Here is a 10,446-nt window from a genome sequence, read left to right on the forward strand (position 1 = left end):
ATTATTGTGAGAATTTGTATCTTTGATAGAAAATCGGTAATCTTGTTGAACAGAAGGATGACGTTACATTGTTGTAAGAATTTGTATCTTTGATAGAAAATCGGTAATTTTGTTGAACAGAAGGATGATTTTACATTATTGTGAGAATTTGTATTTTTCATAGAAAATCGGTAATTTTTTTTAACAGAAGGATGACGTTACATTGTTGTAAGAATTTGTATCTTTGATAGAAAATCGGTAATTTTTTTAACAGAAGGATTACGTTACATTATTGTGAGAATTTGGAACTTTGATAGAAAATCGGTAATCTTGTTGAACAAAAGGATGACGTTACATTATTGTAAGAATTTATATCTTTGATCGAAAATCGGTAATCTTGTTGAACAGAAGGATGACGTACATTGTTGTAAGAATTTGTATCTTTGATAGAAAATCGGTAATTTTTTTTAACAGAAGGATTACGTTACATTATTGTGATAATTTGGAACTTTGATAGAAAATCGGTAATCTTGTTGAACAAAAGGATGACGTTACATTATTGTGAGAATTTATATCTTTGATCGAAAATCGGTAATCTTGTTGAACAGAAGGATGACGTTACATTGTTGATTTGTATCTTTGATAGAAAATCGGTAATCTTGTTGAACAGAAGGATGACGTTACATTGTTGATTTGTATCTTTGATAGAAAATCGGTAATCTTGTTGAACAGAAGGATGACGTTACATTGTTGATTTGTATCTTTGATAGAAAATCGGTAATCTTGTTGAACAGAAGGATGACGTTACATTGTTGTAAGAATTTGTATCTTTGATAGAAAATCGGTAATCTTGTTGATATGTATGTAAGCGAATTTAATTTTCTTCCATCCGAAACAAAATATTTGTTTCCTATTTCATTTGTTTTGGAATTTCGCACAAAGCTACTCGAGGGCTATCTGTGCTAGCCGTCCCTAATTTAGCAGTGTAAGACTAGAGGGAAGGCAGCTAGTCATCATCACCCACCGCCAACTCTTGGGCTACTCTTTTACCAACGAATACTGGGATTGTCCAGTACATTATAACGACCCCACGGCTGAAAGGGTGAGGATTTGTTATGTGATTGGGGTTCGAACTCGCGACCCTCGGATTACGAGTCGAGCTCCCTAACTACCTGACCAGGCGAGGCCTTTTCATAAAGAAATGGAAAGGATAAAACATGTGTTGTTAAGAAACTGGGTTTTATCTTTGATTACTTGACAACATTTTACTGCATTTTTAAATGGATTGTACACTCCTCTTACCAGAAATGAATTTAATGTGACTATACTGTCCTTTTATGCCAGTCTTACGTTTATAAGCCAAGACAATTATATTTTGAGAAATAAAATCGAAAACGTCTTGAAAGCTTTATATAATTAAGTGTCAGTTTATATAGTCTTAAAATCAGTAGTGAAAATTGGGAACTTTTACACTGTTACTGGAAAGAATGAATGAACTTTAAGGGTATAAGTTGTTTACCAGTGTGTGTAATCATGATGTGGTTAGATGAAAAGAACTTTGTTGTAAAACGTAGTTCCAACAATAAACAAGGTTCGATAATTAAAAACAACAACAACCTGAAACTGAGATTTGAAAACTAACATTGAACCCTAACTGTTTTCCAAATTATATTTGTGAGTTATATTTGACTTCATCAAATTTAATTTCTACGAATAATGTAGAGTAATGAATAAAATCATGAACAAGGCAGGTTCCACAAGACTGCTACTTGGTAGTCGAATTTTCATGTAATTCGAAATCGAAAACCGTGAAGTAAAATGTCCTAGTATCAAGACATAAGCCAGTTAAATTAATAACATTATAGGTAGTAAAAAGACCAGCAGAGCTCAAATTTAAGTATGTTTTGATAAAAACATTTTAAGATCATTTTTCAATGCAACTTGATTTTTCAATTCGATCGTTATGATATAAAATAATCCAATCAGTGCATATCTTAAAATTAAACCTACATAGTTTATTTATATCTGTATTTCTTCTGCAGGTCTTTGAAACCCACTTACTTCTTACTTATAGCTAAAGATATGAAACTTTATTCTTACATGTACTCATCATCCGTGCATGTTTTCAATTATAGATAATAGAGATAGTGTATATTATAAACATATATGTTATATTATAAAAAGATAATGCTTTGTACATTGTATTAAAATTTGAAAGAATATACGTCCAATAAAGTACTAATGATATTCATTTTCAGTCGTGCCAAGATAAATTATTTTGATAAACAAGGAAGCTAAACTATTTATAAAGAAAGAAATCAGACATATATATATAAATCCATAACTTGATCGATTGTTTACTTGTTTGGGAACAATATGTTTAGAAAAGATGCGGTGAACGTGAAGAAACAAACACATATATATTTATATTTTAACATCTCTAGTACAGTCTATTACAATTTTTAATGTGCTTCTAACTTTTCAGGCCTTCATATAACAGGTATATATTTATACTATAATCAACCACAAAGTAATTTCCAACTTTCAGATCAAAAACATCTATCAAGAATGTTTAATTCGACGAAGCGTCTAGTTCTCAAGTGACGGTCTGTTGAACACTATAACACATGTTTGTCCTTCATAATCAAGGTGAAAAAATCGGCCATGTAGGTTATAATAAACAGTTTTAAGAAAAATACGTATGCTTAAAGCAAATGCATGGTAGAAGGTACAGAACTATGAACAGAAACATCTTTTACAGCTTGCCAAACCTAGAGTGTAGCCTACAAATTAGGCCTAATTTAATACCTATGACTCAATAATAGTTGTAACGATTTTTTGTTTCTATGAAGCAAAAGTACAAACTAAATTATTCCAAATAACTTGATTTCTAAATTCTTAGAAGACGCTTGTTGTTTCCACTTTCAATTGAACGAATGAAACTATGTTATCCATTAAAAAAAAAATGAATACAGACGACGTTGAATGACGGGAAACATTAAACTGAGTGACTGTAAAAAGAATAATATGAAACTTAATAAAATTGTATTCTGATGCAATTTTCTCGTTCTTCTGAATATACATGGACGCTATTTTGTTGTCGAATATCATTATTTTAAAATGATATTCTGTCAAAGCTATGAAGCTGAATCAGTAATGTTTTTTTTTGGGAATTTCGCACAAAGCTACTCGAGGGCTATCTGTGCTAGCCGTCCCTAATTTAGCAGTGTAAGACTAGAGGGAAGGCAGCTAGTCATCACCACCCACCGCCAATTCTTGGGCTACTTTTTTACCAACGAATAGTGGGATTGACCGTCACATTATAACGCCTCCACGGCTGAAAGGGCGAGCATGTTTGGCGCGACCGGGATGCGAACCTGCGACCCTCAGATTACGAGTCGCACGCCTTATCACGCTTGGCCGTGCCGGGCCCAATAAAGGTGGAGACAGGTATCACATATCTGTTTATTGTCATGTGATATAAAATTAAAACTCATAATTAAACAACCACATACATATATATAACAATATCTTATTGCATTAAGCCTTTCTTGGTACACACGTGTGTTAAAGATAATATCAAATATAATTCCCTGTTGGCTAAGAAATAAACGTCAGTAATGGTGAAAATGTCTAACAAATATACACGGACAATGATTAAAATGTCTAAAAACATACATCGGCAATGATTAAAATGTCTAACAAATATATACGGACATGATTAAAATGTATAAAAACATACATCGGCAATGATAAAAATGTATAAAAACATATATCGGCAATGATTAAAATGTCTAACAAATATACACGGACAATGATGAAAATGTCTGACAAATATACACGGACAATGATGAAAATGTCTAACAAATATACATCGGCAATGATAAAAATGTTTAACAAACATATATTGGAAATGATTAAAATGTCTAACAAATATACACGGACAATGATTAAAATGTCTAACAAATATACACGGACAATATTGAAAACGTTTAACAAACATACATGAACAATGATGATGAAAATTTTAACAACCGGACACCAGTATTGATGAAAATGTCCAACAACCACATATGAATAGCCATAGATATGTTAACAAACAGTCATCAGTGATGATCAAAATGCCCAACATCACTTTTCATCATAGTTTCGATATGTACGAGATATTTCTTCAACTGTTTCGTGAACTTACTATATCGCTTAGTTAAAATGTAACTATGGTATTACTATTGTCATACGTAGCAACTGCTCTCCGATAAGTCAACGAAGTGTTCATTGTTTGTTTGTTTTGAATTTTCGCGCAAAGCTACACGAGGGATATCTGTGCTAGCTGTCTCTAATTTAGTAATGTAAAACTAGAAGGAAGGCAACTAGTCATCACCGCCCACCGTTAACTGTTAGGCTACTCTTTTTATCGACGAATAGTGGGATTAATCGTCACGTTATAACGCTCCCACGGATGAAAAGATGGACATGTTGGTGTGATGAGGATTCGAACACGCAACTCTTAGATTACGAGGCGAGCGACCTAGCCACTTGTCCATGCGGGGCCAGTATGGTGACACATTTGTAAAATATAGGCCAAACATTTACATCCGTTGTTGAAACGATAACATATTTACAGATGGGGTTTTCGTTGATTTCGGGTGATTTTGTAAATTTGGGGCGATTTTAATTGATTTTAGTCATTTACAATAGGGCGACTTTGGGTGATTTCACAATTTAAAATGCTCCAAATTCTCGTGCGAAACGCTTACCTCTCTCATTGTAACTGCCAATTGTTTCTGTTTATTTGTTTGTTTATTATTAACCACAAAGTTATACATAGCGCTATTTTTGCGCTGCCCACCATGAGTATCGGAACCTAGTTTCTTACCTGGAGTTTTCTCGAGTAACGTGTTTCTAGTTTCTTTTAGGGGAAGACTATACTGGCTAGCAGTCAAAAGTTATTTTGGACGACTAAAATTCGCAAAACAGGTGAACAGTCCAAAAACTTTAGGACCCTGGATTGTTCACCTGTTTTGTGAATTTTAGTTTTGAGTTAGTACAGTGAAAAACTCGTAAACAGTTCTTAACTAATTTTTGTAATGGACGACGATTTCGGTTCTTTACATTTTTGGTAGGCCGTTCTGGCCTTCATGGTTCTGAAAACTCGCCCTTTCAGCCGTGGGAGCATTATAAATATGATAATAAATCCTACTATTCAACTAGATCAGACCAAGAATTGACTGTTAGTGATGTGAACTAGCTGCTTTCCCTCTAGCCCTAAGCTAGGGACTGCTGTCACAGATAGCTGACAAGTAGCTTTGCGCGAAATTAAAAAAAACAGAGAAATTTTTTCAGTCGTTTTTTGTTTATATTTGACATAGCGATAGGATATTCAATTATAAATACAGTTATAAAGATAACAGAAACATAATAAATTGTTACATCAATTAGAATTGAAGTTGTTTTCTAAACATAACCTAGTTTTGCTTGAAAAGAAGCATTTTTATCTACAAAAATAATTATTTTCGATTACGAGTCGACCTGATTCTAAAGAACACACTGATACATGGATTTTGATGAGCGTTAGAACTCCGAGTAATACAACTTGACGTCATGAAACATGTATTTCAGTGAGTAAAGCTCCCACCGCTAAAAACCAGGTTTCGATATCTGTGGTGAGCAGATTTCAGATAGCCCATTCTGCAGCTTTGTGCTTAATTCTAAACAAACAAATAAACAAGTAAAGCACTTCCTCCAGTGTCACAACGGTATGTCTGCGGACTTAAAACGTTATAAACCAGGTTGCGATATCCGCGGTGGGTAATGTGAAGATAATGCAGTTTTGTGCTTAACTTTAAACAAACTTTCAAACAATAAGTAAATCCAAATAATAAAACTGAGTAAAATTTCATATTTCAATTCTCTCAACAGTTCGTGACTGTTCACCAATGGTGGCTAATTTTCGATGCATTTTTCATTTTGTTGGCAGTTAGATCATGTCATAATTGTTTCAACTGGTTGCAGAAAGTAGTAATGGATAATCCCCTCTGCAGACAACCATACTGTCACCATGACCTTTTGGGGTGCAAAGGCGGTTTCGACGCATGTTTTGGAAGTTCGTCTGCATCTAACCATTTTTCGTATAGGAACCACTTCTCGTGGCAGGTAAAGATTCGCTTCAACAATGACTACTTCTTGTTCTTAATCAGTTTCTGCTCTTCCGTCAATTCGTGCGGTACACATTTGTCCAATTGTTTAACCTTTCTGATTGCAGCCAGGTCACAAGAAACAGCTGTACTGGAAACTCCTAAGTCCACTATAAGTGTCCAAACTGTCGTATGCGAATTAGTTTCCACAATAGCTCCTAATCTTTCTCCATTCACAACATATTGAGGTTTTTCTCGGGGTACCTTCTCGTGGCTATATCACAAGGACGAAATTTCTGGAACCAATGCTAAATAGTCCGTTAAGAAGTAGTTCTTTGTCCAAACGCCATATTGATATTTTTAACGGCCTCAGTTTCATTTCTTTTACAACTTGAACCCATACAAAAAAAGTGACTCAATTCTTTTGAAGTCGTCATCTCGTATATGGTTCCAAAGAAACACAAAAATCATTATAATAGAACTTGGCACAACAAACAAGTGAAAAGCACAACACTGTCATCAGTACAGAATAATATACAAATTACTGTATCGAACTTGCAGTCACTCTTCAACTCAGCGAAGGTCGGCCATTTTGTATAAAACTAAAGTCGGCCATTTTGTATAAAACGAAAGTCGGCCATTTTGTATAAAACTAAAGTCAGCCATTTTGTATAAAACGACCTGAGAATTCAATTTTATTTCTTTGTTTTGAATTTCGCACAAAGTTACTCGAGGGATATTTTCGGTCATCCCTAATTTAGCTGTCAAAGACCAAAGTAAAAGCAGCTAATAAAGTTGACCATCACATATTAACGCCCCAACGACTGAAAGGGTGAGCGTGCGACGAGGGATTCGAACAAGCGACTCTCAGAATGAGTTAATGAAATTTATACGTCTATTCTTATTCGATATGAACATCAGACTTTTCGAATCCGCGCAATTAAAAAACATGTTAAAAGGAAAGACAACACAATCAAGGATGAAACTTGTTTTATGAAATCAAATAATTTGGTATAACTTGAAATATCACTAAATAGGTTGGCCCGGTATGGCCAGGTGGTTAAGGTAGTAGACATTCTCGTTACTCCAGACATGCTCTCTCTTTCAGCCGTGGGGGCGTTATAATGTGACGGTCAATACCATTATTCGTTGGTGAAAGAGTAGCCCAAGAGTTGGCGGTGGGTGGTGATGACTAGCTGCCTTCCCTCTAGTCTTACACTGCTAAATTAGGGACGGCTAACACAGATAGTCCTCGTGCAGCTTTGCACGAAATTCAAAACAAACCAAACCAAATAGGTTTAAGATTTTTTCCGAAAGTTGTATCAGTTTCGGTTATCTGTACAAAACACCGATAATAGGTAAATTATTGGGATATGGACAATGTCTCACCCAAATATTTTTCTATAGTCCGCTTTTTTATTTATTTTTTATTAGTCATTTCAAGAAATGAGTGTTTGTTTCCAAATGAGAATATAATTAGGAAGGTAATTTGGTGATTATATTTTGTATTTTTCAAGATGTGAATTATTGCATTGTTGTAAAAACTTCAACCCTTTGTTGCATAAAATTGGCGTTTCGTTAGAAAGAAATATTTCTGTTTCAATAAGACAATTGTCACGCACATTTTTGTTGAATACAAGAGACTAAATACTTTCAAAAAGTGGTTAGAAAATACAGAATACATACTTATACGAAAAGAACAATTGTCTGAACACAAAACAAAAATATGACCATTCAATTTATGTAAAGACAACTTAGAGTAATTGCTGACATTCGAAAAGTAAAAAAAAACAAAAAAAAATTCTTCTTGAATATTTATAAAAATTACAGAAATTCTGGTGGTCGACTTCATTTGATTACCGCATTCATGTCTTATAGTTTTAACTTTTCACAAAGTACGCATCTTATGCTTTATCAAAGTAACGCCAAATTTTTGTAACAGAGTATCAAATTTTTGCAAAACCCTCTATTTGTAATTAGGAATGCAACATAAAAAGTTTGTTTATTTTTTATTTCTCTAATTTTTTACTCCGGTGAGACATTGTCCTAAATTATTACTAGTATTTCCAGAATGTTTTTTTCTTGCCCAAAGCGCACTTCTTTACCTCCACAAGCGTTTGCGCACAGGATTGTGAACAATAAAACGCACATTATGAAGATGATTGCGTTACTGGAGGAACTGTTAGTAAGCCAAGTATAGTATTGTTTGTCACATTCTCTGTCTCTCTATTTTTATTGTAATTTTATAAGCCTGCCAATACCCTGATCTAATAGATGGTTTCTAAGTTGACAACGACCTTGGTTTTGGGAAAAACAAGGAAAACATTCACCAAAAATAACAGTATATGCTACCCTCTAGTGGACAATTTTTTCCCCTTTCAGAAAATTTCGAGAACGTAGTTTTAAGCAAGACAAACTACTTAGACTGTGAACTTATTACGTTGAAAAACAGCCTCACTCTATAATTACCTTTTGGACACCTTGTTTATTCAAAAATAATACCTAACAAAATACCATACTTACAAGGAAAACGATATAAGGCCGAATTCAAGTAATATATACAAATCCTTTATTTTAAAATTTCATTTTGCTTTGGTATTATCTTAAGTATAAACACACAACAACAATAACACATCAGCATGCACCTGACTCTCAGGAGGATTTGTTTCTTTTGAATTTCGCGCAAATCTACTCGAGGACTATCTGCGCTAGCCGTCCCTAACTTAGTAGTGCAAGACTAGAGGGAAGGCAGCTAGTCATCACCACCCACCGCCAACTCTTGAGCTACTCTTTTATCAACGAATAGTGGGATTGACCGTCACATTATAACGCCCCCATGGCTTATAGGGCGATCATGTTTGGTTCGACGGAGATTCGAACGTGTGACCCTCAGATTACGAATCGAACGCCTTAACTCATCTGGCCATGCCGGGTCTATTCTATCACGAAGAACTGTAAGTAGCTCCACCTATACATTTTTTTCGTCTGCACAGCTGAGTTAAGTTAGTTAGCTGCTTTTCGAGTACTAATTTTTAGTCGCAGCAAAACGGCTTAGAGAATGACTCTGAGCTTTTTTTTTTTTTTTTTTTCAAGAACAAACTTTAAACTCATAGCTCTGCCATTTCTTAAAAGATCTGAGATACGGTTTTGAGTTCAGCAAATATAATCCTTTCGATTCATGTCTCGTGGATTATCTTACTCTAAACCTTCCTGAAAGAATTTCAATTTAAGGGTAAACTGGATGAGTAGTAAGATTGAATGGGTTATAGGCTGTATCACGGTCCGTATTATTGGCTCACAAAAATATAACTACTAAAAGCGAAACAACAACAACAAAAGAGTCATAGATTAATTTGCTCTAATCCTGCCTGAAACAATTTCAAGTGTCGTGTCTATTGGAAATTCCATCTTGTTAAATTGTACACAAGTACTTCAATGAAAAACTCCTCAAAAAACATGATGTTTTGGCTGAAATTCAAAATTTAGAAGCGATAGGAATCAGAGAATAGCACAGTTCTAACAGGTAAATGGTATGAACATTTTCCGTGGCGAAAGATCAGTATTTCACTTTCACTCATTATTTTTACTCAAACAAATAAAGTTCTTGAAGTTTCTAATCGTATACTATTTTTAACAACTCCAGTGTTTCAGCGGTAAGTCCGAGGGCTTACGACGCTAAAATATTTGTTTTGATATTCATTGTGGGCACAGCAGAAATGGTTCATTATGTAGCTTTGCCCTTAACAACAATCGAACCATTATTATTTTTACCCAAGTCTATCATGGCCAGGTGATTAATGCATTCGACTCGTAATCTGAGGGTCGCGGGTTCGAATCCCTGTCACACCAAACATACTTGCTCTTTCATCGGTGGGGCGATATAAAGTTACAGTCGATCCCATCATTCGTTGGTAAAAGAGTAGCACAAGAATTGGCGGTGGGTGGTTATGACTAGCTGCCTTCCCTCTAGTCTTACACTGCTAAATTAGGGACCGATAACCCTCGAATAGCTTTGCGCGAAATTCAAACCAAACTATTTTACCCGAGACAGTTGTCAGAATAATTTGATTTTATTAATCTTAAAATATAATAACACAAAATATATATTTATGCTTTGGACCTTTCACAAAATCATCAAGATAATTGTTTATATTTGTAAGAAGGTATGTTATAGTAACTACATGGAATACTTAAACGGTTGATATGCAACAAAATCACTGCTGTATGAAAATATAAATAATCCGAACTCACTCATTATGTGGAAACAGATCAATAACAATCTCATTCACTGGCCAAACAGATGATGTCTGTAGGTTATCGCCTTTACTCGTGT

The sequence above is a fragment of the Tachypleus tridentatus genome, chromosome 13, assembly GCF_004210375.1.
Source record: "Tachypleus tridentatus isolate NWPU-2018 chromosome 13, ASM421037v1, whole genome shotgun sequence".
Classification (NCBI taxonomy): domain Eukaryota; kingdom Metazoa; phylum Arthropoda; class Merostomata; order Xiphosura; family Limulidae; genus Tachypleus; species Tachypleus tridentatus.